The 17,708-nt window shown below is 50.4% G+C and overlaps 1 long non-coding RNA gene across 1 annotated transcript; it reads left to right on the top strand.

The window, feature by feature from the left end:
- The first annotated feature begins 713 nt into the window (after nt 1–713).
- On the top strand, nt 714–17,708 carry LOC107183032. Its single transcript, XR_001513811.1, has 3 exons — nt 714–807; nt 8,032–8,037; nt 17,597–17,708. It is a non-coding gene; the product is annotated as an uncharacterized LOC107183032 (long non-coding RNA).

Below are 17,708 nucleotides of genomic sequence, written 5' to 3'. Positions count from 1 at the left end.
TGTCAGGGCAGGCATGGAGTACCATGGCCAAGGCTCCTTAGCTCACAATGCACAATGTCCATGCTGGGGGCCTGTGATGAATGGCAGGAACAGAGTTAATCTAATGCACAGAGGGAGGTGCATTAGACGAGCTCACTGATGCCTGCACATCAAGGCAGAGTATGCAATGTGCTTTGGAGAGTTGCATAGTGGGGGGAATCAGGGGAGACTTCCTGGAGGAGGTGGCACTTGGTCATTGAAATGGGCCTAGAGGATGGAAGGACTTCCATAGGCAGAGATGGGCAGAGGTACAGCACAAAGAGATGTGGGAAAGTGAGGTAGGTTCAGGGTGCCACATGGTGAAAACATGGGTCGGCCTAGGGAACCCGTGGGAGCTGAGGCTGGAATCGGGTCAGCCCTGAGTGCTGGGTGGGGACATGGCCCTAACCCAGCAGGCAGTGGGAAGTCATTGGAGATGGATGGTCAGAGCTGTCCTTCAGGCAGATCAGCTTGTGGGGGAGTCAGGGTGAGGGATCTGTCAGGAGGTCCGCACTGCCCTCCATGCTTTGGATGTGTACATCGACCAGACAGCAGCTGTTGATCAGGACCAAGGACGGAGTGGGGGCTGGGGGCTAGGGCATGGGGGCCAGGTAAGGCTGGGTCCCAGTAAGGCCTCATCTGTGTGCTGGTTTTTCCTGCAGCCCTCTGTGTGAGGAGGGTCAGAATGGGCAGTCCTGTATTTCAGTTTAGAAGGAGGACAGACCACTTGGAACTTCTCAGTTAGGGTCTTAGAAGATGGGACATCTGTCCCTTTCTGTGCCACCAAGGGTGCCTGCTGTGAGCTCTGGCAACTCTGTCCTCTATAGAAAATGGTTACTGCCCCGCCCTTCATCATCTTGCTACAGGCTGAGCCTTCCTCGATGATCATTCCCCTTCCTCAAGGTCAGTTTGAGGGGAATGAATAGGGCAGTGATGGCGAACCTTTTGAGCTCGGCATGTCAGCATTTTGAAAAACCCTAACAACTCTGGTGCCATGTCACACATAGAAATTTTTTGATATTTGCAACCATAGTAAAACAAAGATTTATATTTTTGATATTTATTTTATATATTTAAATGCCATTTAACAAAGAAAAATCAACCAAAAAAATGAGTTTGTGTGTCACCTCTGACATGTGTGTCATAGGTTCGCCATGACTGGAACAGGGAGTCAGGTGCTGAGCCGCAGTGGGGGTGGGTGCCCATGGATCAAGAGCAGGAGTTACCTGCCTGCATGTGGATGAGACACCCACCAAAGCTAGGACGGGACAGGAATCCAGGGGCCTCCCCCTTCCTTTGTCAGAATCGGTTCTGCAGGCACCAGATGCTCCAAGCATTGTGGGCCATGATCTGAAATGATGGATTCTCCCGTCTGTGGTCTCATAAGTACCTGAGTATCTCCTGCAGGGGGTCCCGCCCTGAGTCTCTGGTGCACACTTGGAGTTCACTTCCCCTGGGAGGAGACTTGAGCTTACCGGTGAACCCGGGCTGGACTTGATGTCACCAGGCAGCTGGAACACATTGCGGGGGTCGAGCGTGTCTGTCTCCCAGCGTTTTCCCCAGCCCTGTGGACACCCTGGCCCTGGGGAGGGGACAGAAGCTGAGCTCAGCTTCCGCTTGCACCAGCGTGAACCTGGCAGGTGGGAGGCATGGCAACCTGGTACGCTTGCGACTCTGACATTTGAGCAGGGCTGCTGGCACCTGTTCTCTGCCATAGATGCCTCAGAAACACCCTTGCTTTCTGTGATGGAATAAATTGCTCCTGCAAGCAGCAAATGTCATAAGTATAGTGCCTGTGGGAGCTGTGTGTGTGTGTGTGTGCTTCTGGCGTTTCTTGTATTTGAAGCCCATTATAGCTCAGAGTCACTAGGAAAGCTTGGGCAAGCCGCTTCTTTTCTCTAAGCCTAGAGTTTCTGTTCTGTGGCCTCTAGTTTATCTCGCAGGGTGTCAGTGAGGATTGAATGGGGCAATGCGCATGGCACCCCTGACGCGGGGCCTGGCACAGAGTGGCCTCTTCCCCTCTGGCCCTTTCCCGAATTGGCCCACAGGAGGCTCAGAGCACAGATGTGGGCAGGGTTCCTCTCAGGCTCCCGTTGGGCACTGTTCCCTAAATGGCTTTTACCCTTAACTAGTGACTTTTAAGAGAATGTCTCAGTCAAAGCACCTGTGTGTGCAGCCAAGAAAACACGATGCCTTTCTCTTCGTGAGAGGTCCTCTCAGTCAGGCCTTGGAGCCGCAGGGCCGTGCCAGCCTGGGCTTGCACCTGGGGGGTGACCCTTCCACCTTTGGACGGCTCCTCCTGTCACCTCCCCGATGGCTCCCCATGGCTTCTGGCATTTGGTTCCAGCGTTTCCTCCTTGAAGCCACCGAGACTGAGTCTAATTTCTCCTCCACACGACAGCTCTTTGGACAGTTTTTAAAAATCCAATCTCTGATACCATCAGACAGAAGCTGTACCATTATTTTATTTGTAAGAAAGAAAAGGTGCTTCCACTTCAGCTGTGCAACCGTGCCTTGTTAAATAAACTTAACATGTTTATTTTGTATTTACTGAAAGCGTTCTTTTGGAGCTTAGACCTACGTCAGTGGTTCTCAACCTGTGGGTCGCGACCCCTTTGGCGGTCGAATGACCCTTTCACAGGGGTTGCCTAAGACCATCCTGCATATCGGCTATTTACATTACGATTCATAACAGTAGCAACATTACAGTTATGAAGTAGCAACAAAAATAATTTTATGGTTGGGTCACAACATGAGGAACTGTATTTAAAGGGCCAGAAGGTTGAGAACCACTGACCTACATCTTCATTCCATATCACTCTTGCACGTACATAAAAAGGAAAATAAATTGGTTATGGCATTTCTTAAAACTTTTTCACCCAAGTCTTCCAAATCACTTTTTGACCCAGAGTCACCCATGTGTGTTTTGTACCTTCTTATGTTCTGGTGAAGTAGTGGTATCTTTCTTAATCTCTATTGTCTCCGGATTTTTTTCTGACTTCTGATGCTCATTCTGTAAGTTTCGATGGTGTTGCTTTCTTTACTTTTATCAGAAAGTATCCAAGGAGGGTTTTACAGTCAGCAGCCGGGACGCACATTCCTTCCTGACATGGTCCTTAAATGCTTGGCCTCCTGAGTCTAGTGTGGAAGGTGGCAGTTGTCTAGATTTGTCAACAGTCAAATTTCCACACGACAATGGAAATGAGGCAATGACAACTGCGCCACAGCTGCATCCGGGCCCCGAGGGATTGTTAGAGGTCGGGGGGATTTGCGATACAGTCTGCTTTCAGACATTTTATCACTGAAAAAAGTTGCATCTTCTAATTAGTGAAATATAATATTTAAAGATAGCCCTTTTGTTTTCTCTTGAGTCTTCTTTCAGATTAACAACCTATGATGTAGGCTCGCTTGGGTCTTTTGACCTTTCCTTGGTTCTCCTCTGAACAAAATACAGTTTGTTCATATTCTAATACAGTGAGGGCAATACCCAGACCATTTATGGTATTTGTGGTGTGACCACAGCAGAGGAAGGGAGCTGTCACCTCCCTAGTTTAGGTCATTCTACTCCTCTTAATGCAGCCCAAGATTGCAATAGCTTTTCTGGCAGCCACACCACCCCCATTTTTGCTGACATTATTGCTGACCAGGTCTATTTAACACGTGGTGTTGTTGGTAAGCTGCTTCTCCCCTGGCCTAGAATGTGTGTGGCTTTAGAATTTAGAGGCAGAGCCTCTGTTTTGTTCACACCTGACTGAGAACAGCCATGCCTGTTGAATGTCAAGTTGTTCACTTCAGTGCAGCCCTGTTCTGTTGAGCTCCTTCAGGATCCTATTCCTGTGCCTTCCATAGCATCACTCACGTCACTGATAGAATGCTGATCGGGAGCGAGGCCTCTGGCACGCTGCTCGCATCCTCCCCTCAGGTGGCATGATCTTTGATCTTACTTTGGGAAAGGTAGTCCCCTTGCCTAAGTCTTGGCCCTTTTGCTTTTCTGACCTGCGACCGGACGCCTTCTTATATCCAGGTGTGCCAGTTCCCATGGACCACCAAGCGTCCTATCACAGAACAAGGCGATGTCCTTGACCCCACATGCTCTGTTCCCAGAGGCTCTGCAGCTGCTTTCAGTGCCCTTGCTGCCCCACAGGGATTCGGTAGGCACTTCAGTCACACCTGCAGGTTTCCACGCCCTGGACCAGGACACCTGGTCACTGAAAATATCTAAATCTCCTTTTTAAAAAAGCAAGCCCCTCCCCCACCTCAGCTTCAGGTCTCCTCTCCATGTTGGATCTTTACTTGTCAGTCTAAAAATAGCTCCTTTTTTAAACCAATGTCACCCCAATAAATTTAACATTTTTTAAAAAATGTAGCTCTTTTTGGCAAAGGCCACGATGCACCCAGAGTGGGAGCAGAGGCCCAACTTCCCAGGACCCTTTATGCCTCTAGACCACTTGGATCAAGACAACCCCCCACCCCAAACCTTCCTTCCCGCTGGGGCCTGGGGCACAGCCTCAGCACCCAGGGCTTTCCTCCTTCGGTGGACACTCTGGGGCGGCCCTGCATCACTGTCTCGGGCTTCCTTGGCTATGCATCCTTCTCCTGGGGATGAGACTGCTCTCTAACAAGGCTTTCCTGTGCAACCACGTGGCTCCTATTCTGTGCCACCTACAGAGCAGTTACTCGAGCCAGGACTGGGGTAAGGGCTTTGTAAACATGAACTCATTCAATCCTTGGGCCAACCCCATGAGGTAGATATTGTCATTAATCCCACTTACCAATGAGGGAATCAAGACTCAGAGGGTTTAATTGACTTGCTCAAAATTTCATAGCTGGGAAGGGGAAAAGGGTGAATTAGAATCTAGTCAGTTTGCCCCTGAGTCCAACTTTGAATCATTATGGTCGGTTGCCCACTTCCTGAACTTCCCTCTCCGTCCCCTTCTCCTCTTCCTCCTCCTCCTGCCTCTTCACCCCATCCCCCTGCTCCTCACTCCCCCTCCCACTCCCAAGTGTATAACTAGAATTGCGTTTCAGAGTCTGAATCATTTATTTTCTCAGTCTCAGGTCCCAGAGCCCTTCTATTCCCCCAGCCATCTGAGTCTGTTTTCTTAGAGCCTCAGGCACCCACTTCCCCTTCTTTGATCTCACAAACTTCAGAGGAAATGATTGCTTGTCCTCCACAGTTCCTGTGTCTCCTGGTCACTACCCATCGGCCATAACCCATAGCCATGGGAATTAGGTTAGTTGTTCCGTTTCTAGGGACGCGTCCTCTGTCTTCTGGAAGATGAAATGCTCAGCGAAGCCAGTCGGAGCTTTCAGCCCGCGGGGCTTCCACCGCTGTCAGGGTGGGTGATCCCCCCAGCCCCCGCCCCCAACCACCAGAGCTCTTCTCTGGTTGGCCTGGCATCTGGGTCAGCAGCAGGCCAGTGGTGTCCATGGTGGCTTGATCTTTGCACCTCAGTTCTCTCTTTACACACGTGTTCTCCAGAATTATTCCCTTGTCTTTGTTTCATGGGCTTGCCACACAGACACACATCTTTTTTGTTATGTAGACACTCCATCTTCCTCTCTATTCCAAGTCCAATTCTTTATTTTTCAGTTTTTTAAAAATATTTTTATTGATTTTAGAGACAGACGAGGGGAAAGGGAGAAAGAAACGTCTATGTGAGAGAGAAACATCAATCGGTTGCCTACTGTATGCACCCTGACTGGGGACTGAACCCGCAACCTGGGCTTATGCCCTGACCAGGAATTGAACCAGTGACCTTTTGGTGCATGGGATGACACTCAGCCAGCTGAACCACACCGGCCAGGGCTCAAGTCCATTTTTTTTTAAAGCTTTTTTTGTTGTTGTTAATCCTCACCTGAGGATATTTTTTCTATTGATTTTTAGAGAGTGGAAGGAAGTGAGAATGGAGAGAGAGGAACTTTGAAGTGACAGAGACACATTGATTGGTTGCCTCCTGCATGCACTCAGTCAGGGCTGGCAATCGAACCTGCAGCCAAGTATGTGCCCTTGACCAGGAATTGAACCCATGGCCCCTTGGTGCCAGGCAATGCTCTAACTGCCAAGCCACAACAGGTAGGACCCAGGTCCATTTTATTAGAGGATAAAAGCGGGTCACCGAGAAATGTGTATATGTAAAGAAAAGAATCCGTATTTGTATTTGCATGTGTATACAGAAACATCATCAGGGACAAGACACAGAAACTGATACTAGTGTTGCCTGTTTCAGAGCTGGGACTGACTAGGGAGACGGGGCCAAGATAGGGGAACAAATTTCCTATGTACTCCTGTGCTTTTTGATTTTTGAACCATGTGAATTCATTTTCCTATTCCGAATTTTAAAAAGCATAGATAATCTGGGAGTCCGGACTGTTGAACTGTGGAAGGAGTAGGACTCACCTGGCTGAGTCATCGCTCTGCCTCCTGCTGCAAACTGGACCTCAGTTCTCAGGCGTGCACAGGTCTAGGCGCAGCCTGCTTACCTTGCAGTGCGGACACAGGAGACCCTCCTCTGGTGGCTGCATGGCCGCACCCAGAGAGGGTCTGCAGTGAACAGGCCTCCTCCCTCCTCCCTGGTTCAGCTCTCTGAAGCTCAGCAGTAACTTGAGGTTTTGCTACCTTTGGTGGTAATCTCAATTTACTGAGAGCGGGTGCACCAAAACTTACACCATGGTTTTTTTCCCCTCTGTTGAACTCCAGTATTTAAGGAGATTGAAGCACTCTGAACGTCTGGGTTTGCCTGGAACTGTGTGCTTTTCTTTTCCAGACCTGTGGGATTTGACAGGTCATTTTTCTCCCAGTCATACTCACCTTCTCAGCACAGGGCATACCCTTAGAATGGGCCTAACATCCTTTGAAAACACAAGCCCATGACTGGGTTTGCAGATACCCGAGGTCAGAGCAGGCCCTGAAGGAAAAATTCAGGGAATTGGGAGAGCCAGTTCAGGTATCTGTAATTGAGGAAGTGACCTGCTTAGGAAGGTGACTTGTTTACCGTGGGCAGTTCATTGAGAAGCACAGGTATATTGAGCACCTACTGTGTGTCCTAGGCCCTGTGCGGTGGGAAGGACAATGTGGCGAAGGCTCAGCCTTTCCTCCCTAAGTGTTCACAATATACTTGGGAAAAGAAGACACACGTGTTTTAAAAAAGTAACAGGAGATTTTGGTAATAGTTCCGTTCATAGAAGGCAAGTCACATGGTAGTTCATGACTAATTTCCATATGACTGGTGGAGACAGTATCGGGTGTGGGGAGTGTTTTCTAGGGGCTGAAGAGGGCCTGGAAAGCTCCCTAGAGGAGGAGGAGGAGGAAGAGGGGAAGGGGAAGGAGGGCACATTTGATCTGGATCTCGAAGGAAAGATGAAGGGCCGATGGATAAGTAGGAGGAAGAAGAGAGCATTCTAGTGGGCGTCAAGGTCAGGAGGAATGGGAAATGGCCTGGTTTGAAGGTGGGTGGAGGGAACTGAGGTTGGGCAGACGAATTTAGGACTGATGCAGACAGCTTTCAATATGACAGAGAGCCGGGTGTGTATGTGTGTGTGTGTGTAAGTTCAGAACAGAGGTGGGAGGATAAGGGCCCAGGGTCTCATAGGGAACTCTTGTAAATCCTAGGGAGGGTGGGCAAGAAGGGGTTTGACCTCCAAACATTTTTTAAAAATATATTTTATTGATTTTTTTACAGAGAGGAAGGGAGAGAGATAGAGAGCTAGAAACATAGATCAGCTGCCTCCTGCACATTCCCCACTGGGGAAGCGCCCGCAACCCAGGCACATGCCCAATCGAACCTGGGACCCTCCAGTCCGCACGGCCTCCAAACATTTTAACCTAGGCATCTCAGCTTGTTCTCCCGAGATGTCCTCAGGAGCAGAGAGGGAGGCCAGAGGCACGCTAGCCCTTCCCCCATCATTGTACTGTTTGGACATTTTCTTCTTGGGCATTTTAAGTGCCTACTCATTCATTCATTCTGCAGGTGTTTATGATTCTTACTGGGTGTCAGAACCTGTTCTGCGTAGCTGTGGGTACAGCAGGGGGAAAAAAAAACAGGGTAAAATCCCTTGCCACGTGGAGGGGAGGCAGTAAACGGGTAAGTGAAGCGTATGAGGCCAGGCGATAAGAGGTGGGTGAAGAGCACTGCTGCGGGGAAGAAGACAGGCTGTGCTGGGTGGGGCGGAGGGTGGCAGTTGTGGGGAGGGCTGTAATTTTCAATAGGCTGGTCAGGAACGGCCTCCCTGACTCACCCTGTTGCTGGGACTGATAAGCCAGCAAATCTGGGGCCATAAGAAAGGGGGCCAGGCCAGGCAGTGCAGGGACCTCGAGTCCCCAGGGGATCTTCTTCGACCCACTGGGTCTCAGCTCGAGGCAGCAGGGAGCCTTTGAGTGTTCTTGAGCAGAGGAGCACCATGTCTGGGAAGATGTCCCTAGTAACTGTGTGGAGGATAGACCATAGGGGATGAGGCTAAGGTCCCAGGAGGAGATGACCAGTCCACTGGTTTGGCACTTCCTGCCTGGGCATGGTGGGGCAGGGTGAGGGTGAGAGCAGGCAGGGGCAGAAAGGGAATGAAGACAGGGCTTAGGCTGGACGGGTGACAGCACACTGGAGTTCTTAGAATTTGGCGCTTGGGGGTCATTTAAACATAGTTGCCGTGAGTTTTCTCTCATTAGTTTCATGTAGTGTAGTGCTTAAGAATGTGGGCTCTGAGTTTGAATCCTGCCTAAGTGACCTTGGGCAAGTTACTGAACCTCTGTGCCCCAAGCTCTGCATCTGTAAAATGGGTGGTAGAATAATACTTACCTTACAGGCATGTATTTGAGAGGGTGAGATAGGCTGCTGAATGTAGAATACTGAATGTGGTAAGTGCCTGTTAAGTATTACCACTTTTGACCGTCTGCTCTCTCTCCATATATATGTGTGTGTGTGTGTATGTGAATAAAATTAATGTGTTGGACATACCCTTTCTGTTGTCCCGAAGCTAAGTCAAAGGAAGAGAATGATGCTTTTAAGGATGAAATGAGGTAATGGATTTGGCTTAGTGGCAAATGAATACTAGTTAAAAGTACTACTATTACCACCAGATATTCTCATGAAGAAAATGATTGAAGAGTGGAAATGCTTTGTAAGGCCATCGCATTCAATCATTATTTATCGAGCCGATGGTGTGCCAGGTGCTGCACATGTTATTTCCTTTCATCTTTGCAACAATTGCCCGAGATAAGCCGTTAACCACATCTCACAGATGAGGAAGCTGAGGCTCAGAGAGGCTAAGATTTGTCCGAGGTCACAGAGCCCGTGAGTAGCAGAGCAGGGATTTGAGGGTTTTTTCCCCCTTTAACACTGAACTACCTTTTATAGTAAGAACAATTATTCCATGAATGTTCTGTTATGTAAATGTACATCCACGTTTAGGTTCTTACGTCAGTCTCCCTGGGTATTGGTGCCCACATGGAGCCTTGGGAGTGAGAGGCATGGCCAACCTTCAGGACGGACCAGGGGCAGTGTCAGAGAGTGGCAGGGCCCGGAGTCAGCAGCCCATGGGAGGAAGAGGCCCTGGGTGAGTCAGTGCCTTCCCTCAGTGACTCATCCCGCAGGCCTTATCAGAGCCTTTCAGCCAGACAGAGTTGGTCAGAGACCTATCTTGGTTGACCCAGCCCCTAAAGTGCTGGAGGAGCAGAGCCTGATGGGTTCAAATCCCAGCTCTACCACTTCCCAGGTGCATAAGGCCAACACAGGAGTGAATTTCTTTGTGCCTCAGTTTTGTCTTTTGTGAACCCATTCATAGGGCTTCGTGAGAATTAAATGAGATGCACCATGTAAATACTTAGAACTGCCTAGTCCATAGGAGTTATTATTATGCTAACAGTCATTACAGCATAATATTATTTATAAAAGCCTCCCCTGACCTGGGAGACCAGAATAAAATGTCTCATCCTCTCTGCATAATTCCTCCGGTAACACATGTGGTTTTGCCTTATTATGGAAATGTGGGTAGAGCTCTCTCCTTACCAGACAAAGTGTTTGAGACCAGGGAATAAATAGGTCTCCATCAGGCACTTTTTAAGTCCCTGGAGACTTGTGCCTTGTCCTAGAAGGTGTAGAAAGAAGTTGGAGGCATGGAATGGATTCCTAGTTCTCCTTTTCCCTTCAAGCCACATTTTCTGACCTGTGTTCCCCACCCACTAGGATTATGGAAAATGCCTGCTGTTTCTAAGGGAGCTTCACAGCTTGCAAAGCATGTCCACATCCATATTTCGATCTATCTTCACAATCGTTTGTGTGGGCATTGGTTTCTATCCCCATTCAATAGCTAAGGAGGCTGAGGCTCTGTAGAATTAAGTAATTTGCCCACAGACTCACAGGTGGAAGGTAAGGAAACAGGTACCCCCGCCCCCCGCCCCCATCGTCCATCCCAGGAAGCAGCGGTCTGGAGGCTCAGATTGGCCATCTGCCAAAGCCTTTTCATCATTTCCCCTTGTCCCTCTCCTGCCGAGGGTTGGGAGGAGCCCATGTCACCACCAGTTCTGCTTCTATCCTCCTCCCTCCTCCAGGTCCTGTTACTTTCAAGAAAGCACACAACGGTGGGCTTGAACTGAGCCCATGATCCAGCAGGCAGTGGAGCAGAGACTAGAAGTGTGGAGTTGACGGGCCTGGGGGTACTTTCTAGCTCTCATTCGCATGAGCTGTGTGACTTTGGGGAGGTGCTTTGATTTCTCTGACTCTCAACGCCTCATTTGAACTGGAGGACCCCTGCCCTTCCCTCCCTCACAGGGAGGGGTGAGGATCTGGTGAAATACTCCACGCAGTGCACTTAGCACGCAGTTCCTAGCTCATAGCAGCACTAACATGCCAATGGTCTTTGCCTAAATCATTGCCACTCAGTTTTCCCTTCTCCGTGGGCCTGAGGCCCAGCCTGGGACTCTGCACTCTGGGCTTGGTGGGGAGCTGAGGCAGGGTAGCTGTAGCATTTGGAGCAGTGCCTGACCCCAGCGGTGCCCTGGGGAACCTGCAGTCGGAGGTGGAGGAGGCTGGCATCCACGCCTTCACCCAGGAGGAGCCCAGAACCATGTCTAGGGTGCACGGAGTTGCTAGGGGGTGGGTGGTGAAGCAGAGACTGTGGGGTGTGGAGAGGTGGGGTAGGGTGAGGTGGGGTGGTGGAGCACTTCCTCTCCAGGAGGCAAGCAGGCAAATGATCCTTTCAGCTAAGGTGGGACTAAACCACAGGCTCCAGGGCTGATCAGACTAGTTCCTTAAGCGGAAGAATCTTCTGTGTAGTTCAGCTCAACAAGAGTGACCTCAGGTGAGATAGGGACCTGGCTATGAGGAGCTCATGTCCTAAGGCCTCATTTTTTACTTTTATTTTCCCCTCTCCTGGAAACCCTGCATGCCAGGGTAGTGGTGGTGATACTGCGTGCATAGGGCAGCATGCAGCTTCCTGGCGTCCTGGAGCTTGGGCTAGAATCTGTGGGCTGGGAGCTGGCCACACACTGCTCGCTAAGTTGGGTTCTAAGCCTTCTGTGGGGAGAGAGGGGGTATCGGGCCTTTCCAGTCATGGGTCTCAATTCCCTCCGCAGCTATTCTGTGACCAAAGGAGCAGACACAGTAGCGTCTCCGGGGTGCGGGTGAGAAAGATCCCAGGTGGAATGGCCCCCATGGTAATGGCTCAGGGGTCCCATTCCTCATTCAACCCAGTCTCCCTTCTTCCTCCCGCCAGCCTGGCTAGTCTCCACTGCTGTTCTCTGCCCATCTGCCTGGTCACCCCTGCCTCCAGTTCTTCCTTTGTCTTTCCCAGCATGCAGTGCTTTCCTTCTCTTTTGCCTTTACTCATCCTTACCCCGCAAGACCGAGAACCAGCCCTTCCTGCTTCAGAAAGGCTTCCTAAACTCTCTCAGCCAAATGTCCCCTCTTCTCCATATGCCTCCTGGGTGGAGAGCCAGCAGCCCCCAGCTCCACATTTACATGTCATGTAATGTGTATTGAGCACCTACCAGACAGCAGGCAGTGGAGCAGAGACTAGAAGTGTGGAGTTGACGGGCCTGGGGGTACTTTCTAGCTCTCATTCGCATGAGCTGTGTGACTTTGGGGAGGTGCTTTGATTTCTCTGACTCTCAACGCCTCATTTGAACTGGAGGACCCCTGCCCTTCCCTCCCTCACAGGGAGGGGTGAGGATCTGGTGAAATACTCCACGCAGTGCACTTAGCACGCAGTTCCTAGCTCATAGCAGCACTAACATGCCAGCCGTGACTGTGCTTGGACATGTACTATCTGTCGAATCCACACCCTGGTTTTATAAGGGAGACAGTGTCCCCAAAGGGGAGCAGGGGCCCCTCGGAGCCTCGACCTGTCCAAGGTCTCAGCACTGCCTCTGCATCCCAAGTCCAGGCTCCTGCTCCCCAGGAATTCTTCACAGTCCCGGTCAGGACACATGGCAAATGCTTAGTGAACGGTCTTTGCTGGCTGGTTTACGGAGAACCATGTTGGTGGGGCAGGATATGGGACCCCTGAGCATTCCATCCCTTTCAGATTTCAGACCGATCAGCTTGTCCACGGATCCCTACCAGTGCGGTGCACACCACTGCCACACCAGGCAGTGCTGGGCAGCGTGGCACCAGCTGCGCACCAGCCAGGGAGTGTGGTCCCAAATCCTTCCCCCAGGGGAAGCCAGCCAGTTCCTTTTCATGCCTCTATGTATTGTTAAGTAGCAGAGCATACAGTTATACAAAGACAAAGAGAAGCAAGGGAAATACCTGTCTGGATAATCCCCCATGACTGGGCAGCCTCGGCCTGAACCCCGTTGCTGGGAGACAAAGAGAAAAGCCACTAGCTGGCCCGCGGGCTGGGGACAGTGTGTGGCTCTGCGTGTGTCCTGCGGGGTGGGTGGGGGAGGCCTCTTTGGAACGGCTTCCTGCGCGCCCCCACCCCCACCCCCACAGGTACAGTCCACACCCTGCCAAGGGTGGCTGCTCTTGACATTACTGTGGTCAGGATGGTTTTCACAGCGTTTCAGGTCACTGTTTCCAATTTTTCTCCAGCAAATGTTGGAAGCTGCCACTTTCTTCCCTGGCTGAGTCTCTTTGTACGAACTGAGGTTTGCATCTGCAGGGTCCGCGCCGCATGGGTTGTTGAGTTTAGGCCTGTGCTGACCTGGGTGCAGGCCTTCCCCTCCACCACCCGCCCCTCCTGGGGATGAGTGGAATAATGCGTGGGCTCATTCTCCTGCTCACCCGTGGCTAATGCTGCAGGAGATGGGGAGGTTTGGCTCTTTGTTTTTGTTACCAGCCAGGGGTTTGTTTTGTTTCTGTTTCTCTAAAACCCTTTAAAACACATCTGAAGGTAGAGCTCCTTTTCCTAGAGGGAATGGCAAGGGGCTGTTAGAAGACCTGGAGGTATGGGAATAGACCATCTTTGGGTGGTGGCCCAGAGGTGGGGAGAAAGTGAGACAAAGCAAAGATTACAGTTTAGTTATGTGTCAGCCATTGTAGTTGTACTTGTTAAGTCAGAATCTTTTAGTAAAGTTGTGGAGAAATAAAAACAAACAAAAGCCCCCCCGCCAAAAAAAAAATCTCTTCATGGGATTCTGACAGGCATATCCAGTTAAAACCCGTGGGTAAATGCCATCTCATTAGCATTGCACTGATGCTCTTGGAGCTTAAAATAGCCAATGTCCAGAGAAGGAAACATGCCCACAGATGCACTGTGGGTATCCACCAGCTGCCTGTCCTGTCAGGGCCTTAAGGCAGTCCCTTTCCTGAAGGCTGTCTCTAGGTGGGGTGGAGGGCCCATTGTAGATGAGGGGCCAGAGAACAGGTGACCTCAACATCCCCAAAACAGTACCCTCCCTGCTTAGTGGCCTGTGGCTGCAGACAGCTCCCAGCTGACCCCACATATCCTTTCACCCTCCCCAAGAGGACTAGGCCTCCACTATGATTTTTCAGATTGGATATTTTCCCAGCTTGGAGCATGGGCTCACCCTTTGTACCCACAAATATGGCCGAGGCGGAAAGAAACTCTGATGAACCTATCTTGAGTCCCATGACCACCTTTTTGTCTGGGGAGTAGAAGATGGGGTGAAATCTGTTGTCAGAACAAAGGGAGACGGATACTAGTACTACTAATAAATAAGAATAATACTATTTAAAAAATATTTTATTGATTTTTTACAGAGAGGAAGGGAGAGGAATAGAGTTAGAAACATTGATGAGCGAGAAACATCAATCATCTGCCTTCTGCACACCCCCTACTGGGGATGTGACTGCAGCCAAGTTACATGCCCTTGACCGGAATTGAACCTGGGACCCTTGGGTCCGCAGGCCGACGCTCTATCCACTGAGCCAAGCCGGTTAGGGTTAGAATAATACTAACTTTTATTGAGTGCTTATTTTGTGCCAGACATTCTAAGCTCTTTCTCTTTACCTATATAACTCATTAATCTTCAAATCAACACCATTTTACATACCAGGAAGATGAGGCACAGAGAGGTTAAGCAATTTTCCCAGGGCCACATAGCTCATAGGAGAGCTGGAATTGAACCCATGCAAAGGACTCCAGATGTGCTTGTAACCACCCACTCTGATGCAGACAATAACAACAGCTGTCCGCTGCAGGCACTTACTCTGAGCGACACACTGGGCTATGTCCTTTACAGCAGCGGTTCTCAACCTGTGGGTCGTGACCCCTTTGGCGGTTGAACGACCCTTTCACAGGGGTTGCCTAAGACCATCCTGCATATCAGATATTTACATTACGATTCATAACAGTAGCAACATTACAGTTATGAAGTAGTAACAAAAATAATTTTATGGTTGGGTCACAACATGAGGAACTGTATTTAAAGGGCCAGAAGGTTGAGAACCACTGCTTTACAACATACTCTCATTCCATCTTCAGAACAGCTCCCTAGAGTAGGCACTAACATTATCCCTGCTTTCAGATAAGGCCTTGAGGCTCACGTAGATTATGTGGCTTGCCCAGGGGTCACCTGACTCATGCAATGTGACAGAGCTGGGATAGGAAGCCTGGTTTGCCTGAGCTCAGGACCACTTCAGTGGGTAGCCTTTATGGCAGACACTTCCCTGCTCTGTCAGAAGCTTCCCTGGTGACTGGGATGAAGAGCAGACCTGGTTCAGCATCTGCACCTCCATTCTCTGCCTGGGAGCTTGGAGTGTGGAGACCTCCGCTCGGTACACGTTGCTGAGGCTTTGTGGCTCCAAGCTGGGTGTGTTTCACACTAACTCATACCAGAGGGTCCTAAGTAAGTCTTCAGTGCCTCTAAGCTCTGGATTTCTTCATTCCTCCATTCATCAAATATTTATGGAGTGCCCAGTGTGGAGGCCCTGTTCCAAGTGCTTGGGGTCCCTCAGTGAAGACCTGGTCGCCATGGAGGTAGGCTTGGAGAACAGCAGAGGGGAAGGTTCCCGAATTGTTCTTAGTCTCCTCGAGATCCATGAGGCCACTCAAGTTCACAGGAGACCTTTCCTGCACTACCCAAGTCAGACCTCATGCTCCTTTGGTTGGGACTGGCGTGATGGCAGGTCCAAGAGGAGACTTGCTTCTTCATTCTGATTAAAAACTTTGTGTCAGGGGGTGAGCGTGGGCATGGAGCCAGGCCAGCTCACCTGTGAGTCCCAGACTGCTGGGACAGTGCTGAGTGAGTCTCCAGGTAAGGCGGCACTTGGCTGTACCTTGCTTCCATTTCCCCCTCTATGACATGACTTTACTACCTGACTCATTGGGTTGCTGGGACAATTGTCTGAGATAGCAAATGATAACTACCCATGGATGAATCTCTCTCCTTCCTTTAAAGGACTAACTAATTTTTACAGATGTCTCTAAAAGTCAGGGCCCATGGAGGAGTCAGCTGGAAGGCATCCTTGGTGAGGAAATCACCCATTAGGTCAAGCTTCTCATTTTATAGACAAGGGAGCTGAGTGAGGCTCATGTAAGGGAGGAATGATGCTGGGCTCCAGGCCTTCTGACTTAGTGGAAATAAAGGCAGCTCAAAGCATGTTTGGCTGATGGTCAGAGAGAGGGTACGAGTTGGTACTTGGAGTGGCTAGATCACAGTGTGCCCAGGCCTGTGTGGGAATCTGACTGGTGGTCAGCCTTTGTAGGCTGTCTGGAAGTGCCCACCTGCACCCGCCTTGCAGACAGCCCCGCTTCCCTGCTTCTGGTCTCAGCAGGTTTCCTGGGTGGGCAGGGCCTTCTGTTCCTGAGATCTGGGGAGCATGGGAAGTTTCAAACCTGGGAAGACCAATGGTAGAAATCTCTGCCAGGATGTCTAGCTTCCCCACCCACTGTACCCAGAAGCTTCCCTTGAGAAGCAGATAAATGGAGACTCCAGCCTCTCTGACTTCTGGCTCCAGAAGACTCCACAGAGCCCACAGCTCATGCTGATAGAATGTGGCCAAGGCGGGTGAGCCTGTTTATCAGCTGTCACAGGCAGGGAGGTGTGGCTTAATAATGATGATGATGATGATGTTGACAGAGATGATGCCCAAGTGGCTGCTCTCGAAGCCTACCAGCACACAGCTGCACTAGCACACCTCTCACCTGGTGGCGGGGTCGACCATGAGCACGTGGTCCCAGTGCGGCCATGCCAGGGCCTTCTGCTCTCTGAGCCCCTGTCCCTGTCTGTGAGGAGCCACCGAGACAAAGCAGGTCTAGTCCCTAACGGTGCTCGTCCCATGCTTGGCCAGTGCTCAGTCAGTAGTAGCTTCTCTCCCATGAATAGTCTGAGAATTCTGAACAGTGAGTCCCAACCCCCGGCTCTCAGTGCAGACCTGTGTGTATTAGAGAGAACACCTGTGCAATCACAGTGATCAATTCTGTGCATGTGTGTGCGTCCAGGGAGGATGGGGATTGGCTCTTGGAGATCTCAACATGCACACCGGCATTCGCTTCTGTCTGCGAGAGGCTGCCTCTGGTGCACAATTTAGAATTGTGAAAGTACATCTTCAGAAATGCCTGCGACTCTGGGCTCCGTTTTCCAGACAGGTGCAGAGGCATGCTCTGCAGAAGCAGTAGATGTAATCAAATCGTTTGGGTGGCCATCGGAAGCCAAAGTAATAATTTGGTTAGGAAGCCCAGCCCCGATCAGATGGCCCACTTTCATAACTCCCTAGTGTATTTAGCATTTTGGTCCTTTCCATCTTAGGAAATGTGACGCATTGCACTTTGGTGACTTGTGACGAGGTGTTTATATCAGCTTGATCTACTTTTGTCATGTCCTAAGCTTAGGAATCCTGGCATTTTTTGTTTTTACGGAAGTGCCTGATGAAGCGTTTTTCCTCAGCCGCACCTCCCTTTCTCTGCAAGCCTTTGTGTGGAGATGTGATAAGCCCCTGGGGTGCCCAGACAGTGGCAGACAGTAGCATTTGTGTGAGCATCTCACAATTCCTTTCTTCACATGCAAGATGGGGAGCACAGAGAGGAACTCTCTGTCCATTTCCTCCTGTTGGGTAATGTGTTACTAAGGGGCAAAGTGCACAAGCATGCGAGGGGGGTGGGTGCCCTCTTGGCGGGGAGAAGATAGGAGTCTGTAACGTATGATAAAGTAACGTTCACTGTTGGGCTCTTGTTTTTAAAGGGACATGGCAATCCGTGCGGGGCTCATCCTGGAAGGGAGCCACTTGAGTCACTGCGATGCCTAAGGATCAGGTGAGTAAGCCACAGTGGTGGGTCTCCTTCGCTACAGCACT

This window comes from Myotis davidii, unplaced genomic scaffold (genome assembly GCF_000327345.1).
Source record: "Myotis davidii unplaced genomic scaffold, ASM32734v1 scaffold118, whole genome shotgun sequence".
NCBI lineage: Eukaryota > Metazoa > Chordata > Mammalia > Chiroptera > Vespertilionidae > Myotis > Myotis davidii.
Note: the sequence above shows the minus strand (reverse complement) of the source record. Positions and strands in the feature narration are given on the sequence as shown.